Consider the following 11577-nt stretch of genomic DNA (forward strand, 5'->3'; position numbering starts at 1 on the left):
TGTAATTACTGGTTGAAATTGTATCAATAGTGGTTGCAACATTGTGAATAGTGCTCAATGTAATGAAGGAGTTGTGCAAACTCTTCCCGCACTGGTCCAGGGTTGTCCAAAATTTGATCATTGGATTGGATTCCGTCTACTTCATGCTGAGTGATTGGATTGGATTCCATCTACTCCACAAGTGGTTTAGGATTGTTAGAACAGTGGTTGAAGCTGTGTAATTACTGGTTGAAATGGTATCAATAGTGGTTGTAACATTGTCAATAGTGCTCAATGTCATGAAGGAGTTGTGCAAACTCTTCCCGCACTGGTCTAGGGTTGTCCAATACTTGCTCATTGGATTGGATTCCATCTGCTTCATGTTGAGTAATTGGATTGGATTCCATCTCCACTAGTGGTTGAGGATTGTTGGAACAGTGGTTGAAGCTGTGTAATTACTAGTTGAAATGGTATCAATAGTGGGTGTAACATTGTCAATAGTGCTCAATGTCATGAAGGAGTTGTGCAAACTCTTCTCGCACTGGTCCATGGTTGTCCAAAATTTGATCATTGGATTAGATTCCATCTACTTCATGCTGAGTGATTGGATTGGATTCCATCTACTCCACCAGTGGTTGAGGACTGTTGGAACAATGGTTGAAGCTGTGTAATTATTGGTTGAAATGGTATCAATAGTGGTTGCAACATTGTCAATAGTGCTCAATGTCATGAAGGAGTTGTGCAAACTCTTCCCACACTGGTACAGGGTTGTCAAAAATTTGATCATTGGATTGGATTCCATCTACTCCACCAGTGGTTGAGGACTGTTGGAATAATGGTTGAAGCTGTGTAATTACTGGTTGAAATGGTATCAATAGTGATTGCAACAATGTCAATAATGCTCAATGTCATGAAGGAGTTGTGCAAACTCTTCCCACACTGGTCCAGGGTTGTCCAAAATTTGATCATTGGATTGGATTCCATCTACTTCATGCTGAGTGATTGGATTGGATTCCATCTACTCCACTGTGTAATTAGTAGTTGAAAGGATATCAATAATTGTTGCAACACTGTCAATAGTGGTTAATGTGTGTAAGGAGTTGTTCAAACTCTTCATAAACTGGTTCATGATTGTTCAAATGTTGTCTATTGGATTGGATTCCATCAAGTTGAGGATCTGTGTCATTGGATTGGATTTCATCTACTTTAATAGTGGTTGATAATTATTGGAATAGTGCCTAAAACTGTGTAAATAGTGGTTGAAAATGTGTCAATAGTAGTTATAGCACTGTCAATAGTGGTTAATGTGTGTAAGGAGTTGTTCAAACTCTTCCCAAACTGGTTCATGATTTTTCAAATGTTGTTCAATAGATTGGATTCCATCTAATTAAGGATTTTTGTCATTGGATTGGATTTCATATACTTTAATAGTGATTGATGATTATTTGAATAGTGCTTAAAACTGTGTAAGTAGTGATTGAGAAGGTATAAATAGTAGTTGTAGCACTGTCAGTAGTGGTTAATGTGTGTAAGGAGTTGTTTAAACTCTTCCTAAACTGGTTCATGGTTGTTAAATGTTGTTCATTAGATTGGATTCTATCTAATTGAGGGTTTGTGTCATTGGATTGGATTTCATCTACTTTAATAGTGATTGATGATTATTGGAATAATGCCTAAAACTGTGTAAGTAGTGGTTAAAAATGTATTAATAGTAGTTGTAGCACTGTCAATAGTGTTTATTGTGTGTAAGGAGTTGTTCAAACTCTTCATAAACTGGTTTATGGTTGTTCAAATGTTGTTCATTGGATTGGATTCCATCTAGTTAAGGTTTTGTGTCATTAGATTGGATTTCATCTATTTTAATAGTGGTTGATGATTGTTGGAATAGAGGTTAAAACTGTGTAACTAGTAGTTGAAAGGGTATTACTAGTAGTTTCAACACTGTCAATAGTGGTTAATGTGTGTAAGGAGTTGTTCAAATTCTTCCTAAACTGGTTCATGGTTGTTCAAATGTTGTTCATTATATTGGATTCCATCTAGTTAAGGTTTTGTGTCATAGGATTGGATTTCATCTACTTTAATAGTGGTTGATGATTGTTGGAATAGAGGTTAAAACTGTGTAACTAGTAGTTGAAAGTGTATTAATAGTAGTTTCAACACTGTCAATAGTGGTTAGTGTGTGTAAGGAGTTGTTCAAACTCTTCATAAACTAGTTCATGGTTGTTCAAATGTTGTTCATTGGATTGGATTTCATCTACTTAAGGTTTTGTGTCATTGGATTGGATTTCATCTACTTTAATAGTGGTTGATGATTGTTGGAATAGAGGTTAAAACTGTGTAACTAGTAGTTGAAAGGGTATTAATAGTAGTTTCAACAGTGTCAATAATGGTTAACGTGTGTAAGGAGTTGTTCAAACTCTTCCTAAACTAGTTCATGGTTGTTCAAATGCTGTTCATTGGATTGGATTCCATCTAGTTGAGGGTTTCTGTCATTGGATTGGAATTCATTTAATTTAATAGTGGTTTATGATTGTTGGAATAATGGTTAAAACTGTGTAATTAGTGGTTGCAAAGGTATCAATAGTGGTTGCAACACTGTCAATAGTGGTTAATGTGTGTAAGGAGTTGTTCAAACTCTTCCCACACTGGTTCGTGTTTATTCAAATGAACAACATTTCAAGGGGAAGAAATTCTACTTCAAATTATGTCCGGATTACATTATAACAAAGTAATTCGTTTACAATGTCAGTTACATTTCGTAATCATGAGGCACTCGATATATATCTGAGAATAAAAAAATGAACTTTACATTGAAAAACATAGATAAGTAGTTTAATTACATACAATAACGAACCACATGTTTTTTAATAACAAATAGCCCAAGCTTGGCAAAGTCTTATACATTCACATGCCCATACACACCCTCTAAGAATTCATTGAGCAGAGTTCTTCTTATAGCAGTAATATCACCCTGCCAGAAGTTCAAAGCTCCATCTCTGCTGAGGCAATTCATTTCCTTAATAACAAATAGCCCACAGTCAAACCTGCAAGAAGGTAAGATTAGATGAAGTTAGAACTCACTGAATTTCATAATTATAGTGACCAATTCAAATTTGGTTACATCACCCGTTTTTTTAATGGGCTGATGAGTAGGTTCAACCCCTTGAAATATATCTACATTTTGAATGTGCTGATGAGTAGGTTCAATAAGTACAGAGTTGAACCACTATTTAGATAATTTCAACCACTATTTACATAATTTCAAACAATAAGTACAGAGTTCAACCACTATTTTAACCAATTTCAACTATTAAAACAGAGTTCAACCACTATCTTTACCAATTTCAACCACTACTCACAGATTTGAACCACTATTTCCACCAATTTCAACCACATAAACTGATTCCAACCACTATTCCAACCAAAATTTTATAGATTTCAAGCCCATTTCAAACAACAAGTACAGAGTTTGACCACTATTTATAATTTCAACCATTATTTACATAATTTCAAAAAGTCAGTACAGAGTTTCAACCACTATTTCTTTATTGAGTTTTTATATAATGAAAGGCCTAAGAGTCCATTATTTTTCAAAAATTACCGTACGGCCACACCATAGGATGATCCAAACCGTCCATAAGATGGGACACAACCTAAATAGGTTGTGCCCCAAAAATCATTTCCATAGGTTGATCCTAACCTTCCGATCTATGATCAACCCTCTAATGTGCGGTCACTCTATAGATCGAATGGTTATGATCAACCTATGGAAACGATTTTTGGGGCACAACCTATTTAGGTTGTGTCCCATCTTATGGACGGTTTGGATCATCCTATGGTGTGGCCGTACGGTACTTTTTGAAAAATAATGGACTTTAAGGCTTTTTATTATATAAAAACTCTTCTTTATTAAAAAAAACTATGAAAGGAGAGATAAACGTCACTTTCAAAACTAAAGGTAAAAGTAATAAAAATATTTCTTTATTCAATAGGGAGAAAGGCAAAATGCTCCGAAAATTGCTATGAACAGTGAAAGTAGTTCACTTTGGTCATTTTCAACTCTTCACTGCTTTAGCATCAATAGTCTAAAAAAGAGCTTTTTTTAGGTCATTTGCCCAATTTTTTATCTTGGAAGTAGATCGTTAATTACTTGACCATCCATTTGCAACATTTTGATTAGATGGTTAAAAACATCTCTAATCAGGTTGACTTTTCCATTGGAGGCAATCTGAGTTGGGGATCACCACAAGGATTGTCCAGATCAGATCAATCAAGTAGGTTTCCCATGTAGGAATGATGCCACACTTTCCTCACTGTCTCTGTTCAAAACTATAAATATAGAAATAAAATGGTGAAAACCAATCATGTGTTATTTAATTACAGTTGGAGCTCTAATAATTAATGCCTATAAATTTATAATCACTTAAATTTCTTTGCTCAAATCAAGATCTGGCATTGTTCCTGTACCGAAAGTTTATATTGTTTTATTTCTAACACTTCTCATTAGTACGGAAATCGAATGATTAAAGATATAACCTTCAAAGAAAACTTGGTTCAAAGCACATACAAGTATACATTAATTATGTTCAAGTACCACAGGTAAATACACAATGTATGTAGGTACATAAGAAACATTCTTCAGTCTCTTCCGTTGAAGCCTTTGTGGTAGTTGCATCACTCATGAACACCGGACTCTCGTCTGATAGTGACAAGAGAAGGTAAGGTCACCAGGGTTTTTTTTTTTTTTTTTGCCAGACAAACAAGTATAAAACCTAATGCATGAGAATTGTGGGCTAAGCAAGGATAAAGAATTGGATGAAAACAAGTGCGACATGGCCAAGGGTAAGGGGTGATGGACAACACCTATTTAATAATTAAAACTCTTAAATAACTTAGATAAAATGAACAAAAAAAAGAAAAAGAAAAAAAGAAAGCTGTAGACACCCCATTTTGACCGGGCCCTAAAGTCCCCAAAGTAGAGTCGAAGTCTCAAAGTTGAAGAAATTCCCGAAGAGTAAGGCTCAAATGCGAGGAAAATTCGAAGTTTGTCGACCTGTGGTGCTCGTTGATAAATGTAAGGTGCCTAAAAGATGGTTAATGTTTCAAGGAGGGTGCTCGCAAAATTTCAAGTGAAATGGATGAAAAATGGCGGAAAAGACATGCCAAATTTGAGCAGATATCGGCAACCTTTTCATTTGAAGGGACGAGCTAGGTTTGTGCCATAATTGATATAGGAAATGAGTTGGTGCAACAATCAAAATATGGTTGTGCTAATATCATTTTGAAAGGAAGTGCATATCTCTCCCTATTTCTTACCCGAACCACCCCTACGGTGTTAAAGAGAGTAGTGAAATTGCACTAGGTGGGGGGGGGGGTGCCCATGAAACAAAAGGGGGTTCAAATATATCATTTCCCTATTAAGTAGGGTCGGCTAGGGTTTCTCAAGGGGAGGAGGTTCATTTTTTGCAAAAAAGAAAGAAAGAAAGAAAGAGAATGAAGAAACACAGAAAACAGAGAGAAGGAGAACAAGGGAGGAGCCGCCGGCCATTCTTCCTTCCTCCGGCCTCCTCCTCCATGGCCGCCACTACCTCCACCTTCCTCCATGGAAACCCCACCTCACATGACCATTCTCTTCATCTTCTTCTCCATTTCCTCTCTACCAAACCCTTATTCTATCCCCATCACCACTCCTACAAACCCCAACCACCATGGATTCCGGCAAACCCCACCGGAATCCGAATTTAACCCTTGTTTTCTTCAAAACCCATTTTCATCTCCACCTTCTCTGCCACATCTTCTCTCTCTCTCTCTTTCAAAACCCACTTCGAAAAACCCATTTGGGTGAGGAAAAAAAACAGAGAGAAGGGAAGGACTTTGAGCTCCATTGCCGCCACCACTATCTCGATCTCCACGGAATCCATACCCTCTCCACCACCAAGCCTCTCCACCACCATCGTTTTCCCATCATCATTTCCACCCAATCTCCATCAAACCCAATTTGCCCAAACCCTCTTCCATTTAAACCCTCTCCTCTTCGTCTTCTCCAAACCCCCATCCACAACCTCCTCACCATTGCTAGCCACCTTCATCTTCTTCCTACCGCAGACCATCTCCATCACCTCCGTCCAACCCTTTCTCAGCCACCCAAAACCCATTCGGTTTCCACCGAACCCCATCCAAACCCTCTCCTCCACCTCTGCAACTACACAGCACCCATCTTCTCCGGCGAAGACCACCGGAATCTGGCCATCCCTTTTCTGCTAACCCGTGTTCATTCAACCCAAACCCACTTCCCCTAATTCCGTTCTTGTTTTTCAGATTTGGCTTCTTGGGTTCTGTTGGGTCTTTCTCGACTGCGAATTTCTGTGATCTAATCCCCTCAAAAGTGCCATAAAATATAATAAAAAAAAATGATGATCGGGACCGTTCAATTTGGGCTTCTTGGAGCTTCTGTTGTTCTCTTTGTACCCATGGGAATGGCAGGTTGGCATGTAAGTGGAAAGAAAATGCTCTTTTTCAGTGGTATTCTCTTCATAACTCTCTTTGTAAGTGTTCATCTCACCCCTTATTTCCCTTTAGTCTTTGATTTTGTATCCTCATTTTCATCTGTTGTATTAGACAATAGAGATTCTTGCATTTCTTTTCTCCATGAGATTGTTTAGGATGAAACCCCAAAACCCAATAGGATTGATGAATTCTCTGCGAATTCTTCGAATTACGACTTTTCGTGGGCATGGGCGAAATCTACGCCAGTAATTGCTTGTGGGTTTCTAAGATTAGGTCAAATTGATGCTTCTGATCTGCTCAGCGGGTCTTGGGTTGTTGTAGCTGGGGACTCACAAGCTCGTCTTTTTGTCCTTTCTTTGTTGGATTTAGTTTTGGATTCAACGCAAATGGAAATGGTGGAAGGGGATCTGTTTAAGCGGCATAGCGATTATCATATTGTGATTGAAGAGCATGGTGTGAAATTGGATTTCATTTGGGCACCTTATGGGATGAATCTAACCGATGTTTTGAAGAAATTCAAACACGATCATCGGTCTCCTGATGTTTTGGTCATAGGGCCAGGGCTATGACGGAATGCTTTTTGAGCCAACCCCTTCCCTTCCTGCCTTAGAATTTTCGCAGATTAAGGGATTTCTTCCTCTTTAGAGTCTGTCCTAGAGAGTTTAGGGGTCTGTCCTTTCATATGTGAGCCAGTCTTCAGCATAGGAGTCAATCCTTTAGTCTTTCAGGAGTCTGTCCTATCATCATAGGGGTTAGGATTTTGTCCATCCTCTCATCAAGTCATGTGATTTTTATCCGCTCCTGCAAGGTATAGGATGCTGTCCAACTCTTGCAGAGTTGTTATTCTGTTCATTCCCCCCGCAAAGCATAGGATGCTGTCCAACCTTTGCGGGATATCAGGAGTCTATCCTACGCTTATGATGATAGGATTCTGTCCTGTTGAGTCAAAAAACATCTGAAAAATCAAAAATCTCAAAAATCTTGAGTCATTAGGTGTAGTTAGGAAAATCCGGTCCAAACTACGGATGGCTTGATCCCTAGCTGAGGGGTACGTAGGCAACTCAGGCGTGCAGCTGGCATCCTGAGTTCAGTCACAATTTCAACAATTTCCACAATTTCCACAACTTTCACAACTTTCATAACTTCACAATTTTAAAAACTTCCATAAGCTTCCAAACCTTTCAAATCTTTCCAAAATACAAAAATTCTTCAAAATAACCTTGCAAACCATTTTCAAAAGATCTTCCCATAGAGTTAGGAGTCTGTCCTAGGCGTTTGGGGTGTCTTAGAGTTAGGAGTCTGTCCTGAATTTGTGGAATTGCTGTGTCTTGTCGTGTGAGTGTCCTCAGAGTTAGGAGGCCTCGAGTCATGGTCGGTTAGACACTTAGTCGAGCCGATGGCTAGACTAGGACGCGCTTAGATAGCCCATGGTTTTCCTTAGGACACGTAGCCTAGTCACACATAGGGTGTAGGGACCTCCTGCATTAGTTAGTTAGGACATATAGGGAGTCCTAAAAATTACCATTCACTTGAACTTAAGCAATCGCACAATAAGCTTCAAAAACTAGTCAGGTCTAGTTGATCGAGTCTAGGATAGTGGTCCTAGAGAGTTAGGCATTGTAGTTTAGCATAGGTCGCCGAACTACGTTGGCTCTGATTCTTCCCGAGGCCGGGATACGTAGTGCAGCTAAGATGGATGGCCATCTTGGTCCGAGTCAATTATCGCATTAGAGTCTAGGGTTTGTCATATTGCATGTTTTGCTGTGTTTTCTTACTTTCCTGTACAGATCCTATACCTTTAGTTGTAGCATGCATGCGTTTGCCCATCACAACATAGACACCAATTAGGCATGGCATGCATAACCTAGCTATTCTTAGGTGGCATGTCTTTCATTTCTTTTGTGTGTGCTTCTTATTCATCTCTGAGACATGCATGATTAGCTAGACGTTATATCGGGGATATTCGTTCCCATTCCGCATGATTTTCGCCCAAAACTCTTCAAAGTTAATAATAAATGGCATAAGAGACCAGGTGCTTGCACTTGGGCAAATTGGGGGCGCCTAACCCCTTCCCCATTCGCCATCAGGCAGGGACCTTTTATATCTCTGGTTATCTGTTGCGACAGAGCAAAGCATGAGATCCAGGGCCTACTTCCTTGGATGACGACTCTTTCTTTGTTTAAGGTGCGTCTCGAATCCGGGCTACTCCCCGAATCGAGATGTATCTCACTTTACATCGCCGCTCATGCTGTGAGGGGCACTCTTTCGAGAGTTCCTTGGTGGGGCTCTCCTTCACGTGGATGATCCAGAGACTCGTCGTGTGGGGCTCGTCCCCCCTCCTCTCTCGGATCGGGGTCCACAAAAGCACCAGTGAATAGGGCTGCAACTCGAGCCGGGTTTTACCAGACCCGCATCGCCCGAAAATAGCCTGGGTTGGGTTCAGGTTTCATGGGTTTCGGGTCGAGCCGGGTTGAGCATTCAAAAACCCGCATGAATCTCGGGTCGAGCCGGGTTTGAAGGGGCCCGTCCCGACCCGACCCGAGTTACATAAGTTATAGTATGTACATTTTTTTCTATTGTTAGTTAAAAGTTAAAAGTGAAAACCCACGCACTCACTGTTACTGTATGTGAGTGTAATTTCTGCTTCTATGAGTTGAGCTGATTCAAGTGTTTGATTCAGCATTGTTTGATTGTAATTACAACATTGTTTGATTACAACATTGTTTGATTCAAGTGTGATGTGAGTGTAATTACATCATTGTTTGATTCAAGTGTAATGTGAGTGTAATTTTTGCTTCTATGGGTTGAGTTGCCCTGCCAAACAAGAATTTTCCTTAAAAAATTGCGTCAACATGAAAAAACCCGACCTGACCCGAACCGACCCGAGATTCATCATGGGTAGGGCCGAGTTTGGGAATCGTGGGTTTTCTGGAAAAAAACCCGACCCGACCCGACCCGAGATATTTCTCGGGTAGGGTTGGGTTCTCCAAAACCCGACCCGCCCGACCCGAGTTGCAGCCCTACCAGTGAACTTAATTTTTATAGTGCCAACCGCACTTACACATCACTAATTTTCCAATCAACTAAATAATCTATTTGTTTTTAGATTAAGAAATCTCGAGTGATGGATGAGTTGGGAAGTGTAGACACCCCATTTTGACCGTGCCCTAAACCCTTCCAGTTTTGCAAAAATCCCCATCAAATCAATGAGTTAGGGTCCCAAACTTAACCCTAGGCTAGCTTTGGGTCCCAGCTAGGTCCCCGCAAAATTTCGTCGAAATCCGATCGCGTTTGCCTAGCAAACGAGCTAAGACGGTGCTGTAGTGTAAATGCGCAGAAGGGGGGTGATTTATCCTGGGTGGGGCCGAACCTGGACCGAATGGGACAAAGGTTACGGGCGCGCCTTATCATTTTTGTGCGCCCATCAAATGGGGGTGCGGATATCAACAGGTTATTTTAACCTATATAAAAAAAAAATCAAAAACGAAAGGGGGAGAGCTCATTGGTAAAAGACAAAAAAAGATAGAGAGAGAGAGCTTCTCCTCCGGCAACGGTGCCGGAGCTCCGATCGGATCGGCCACCACCTCATCTTTGCCTCCATCCTATTTCTGCAACCCAACTCCTCCGACCACATCCCACCGGAGCCGCCCATATTTTCCCTCATCACCACCTCCGATCGAGCTTTCACCCAATCACAACCACCAACAGCCACCACCTCCATTGATTCCGGCAAGCTTGCCGGAATCCGATCACCACCGTCGAACCATCTCCACCTTCTCCTTCATTTTCCCCTTTTCTCCTCTGCAAAACCCAAACCACCACTATTCGGCCATTTCCAGCCCTACCACCATCTCCTCCACCCCACTTCCAACTTCTTCTTCTTCATTTTATTTTATTATTTTATTTATTTTTAAAAAAAGAAAAGAAAAAAAAAGAAGGAGAGATCTGCAGAGAGAAAAGAGAGAGAGAGAGAAGGATCTTCTTCTCCGACAGAAATTTCGTCGGAGTCCGATCATCACCACCTCCGACCGGCTGTGCCGGAATCCGGCCCCAACTCCGGCCACCCTTACGCTCAGGTATTTTCATTTTTTATGTTTATTTATTTATTTATTTTTAATTTTTTTTGTCGTTTCATCATTGCATGTTTGACTGTTCGTTGATTATTAATATTAAATTATCGAGAATAGTAACAGCTGTTTGAATAGTAATAGGATTAAATTTTTATTTTCGTGAATAGTAAAGGTTGCGTGAACAGTACCAGGTCGATTAATATTATTAAATCATTATTTTCGTCGATTAATATTATTAAATTATTAATTTTGTCGGTGATTAATTATTGTTTTTTGACCGTAATGATTATTTTATTTAAATTATTATTTTTGTCGGTTATTAATATTATTAAATTATTAATTTTTTTGACCGCGATGATTGCTATTAATTAAGTATTATTATTTTTCTTTCGGTGGAATATTTAATTGTTATTTCGTTTCTAATTACCGATGTGGGACCCGTTTGTGTGGGGCCCGCTGATGTGGGACCCGCTGTGTGGAGCCCGCCGATGTGGGGCCCGCTGATGTGGGGCCCGCTGATGTGGGGCCCGCCGATGTGGGACCCGTTTGTGTGGGGCCCGCCGATGTATGAATAGTACTTTTGAATAGTACTTTTGAATAGTACTTTTGAATAGTACTTTTGAATAGTACTTTTGAATAGTACTTTTGAATAGTACTTTTGAATAGTACTGTTGAATAGTAGCTTTGAATAGTAGCTTTGAATAGTAGCTTTGAATAGTAGTCGTGAATAGTAGTTGTGAATAGTAATTATAACAGTCTTCAGCACAGGAGTCAGTCCTTCAGTCAGTCCAGGAGTTTTTCCTATCATCATAGGGGTTAGGATTCTGTCCATCCTCTCATCAAGTCGTGATCTTTACCCGCTCCTGCAAGGTATAGGATGCTGTCCAACCCTTGCCGAGTTATTTTCCTGTTCGTTCCCCCGCAAAGCATAGGATGCTATCCAACCTTTGCGGGATTCCAGAAGTCTCCCTACCCGTATGATGATAGGATTTTATTCTCTGGTGTCAAAAAACAATAAAAA

General features: G+C 40.0%; 1 pseudogene; it reads left to right on the forward strand.

The window, feature by feature from the left end:
• The first annotated feature begins 6392 nt into the window (after positions 1-6392).
• Positions 6393-7055, forward strand: LOC143888477 (protein ALTERED XYLOGLUCAN 9 pseudogene; annotated as a pseudogene).
• The last annotated feature ends 4522 nt before the right edge of the window (positions 7056-11577 follow it).

Source organism: Tasmannia lanceolata, unplaced genomic scaffold, assembly GCF_043159265.1.
Source record: "Tasmannia lanceolata isolate RefF3 unplaced genomic scaffold, GAP_Taslan_0.1 ptg000012l, whole genome shotgun sequence".
Taxonomy (NCBI): Eukaryota; Viridiplantae; Streptophyta; class Magnoliopsida; order Canellales; family Winteraceae; genus Tasmannia; species Tasmannia lanceolata.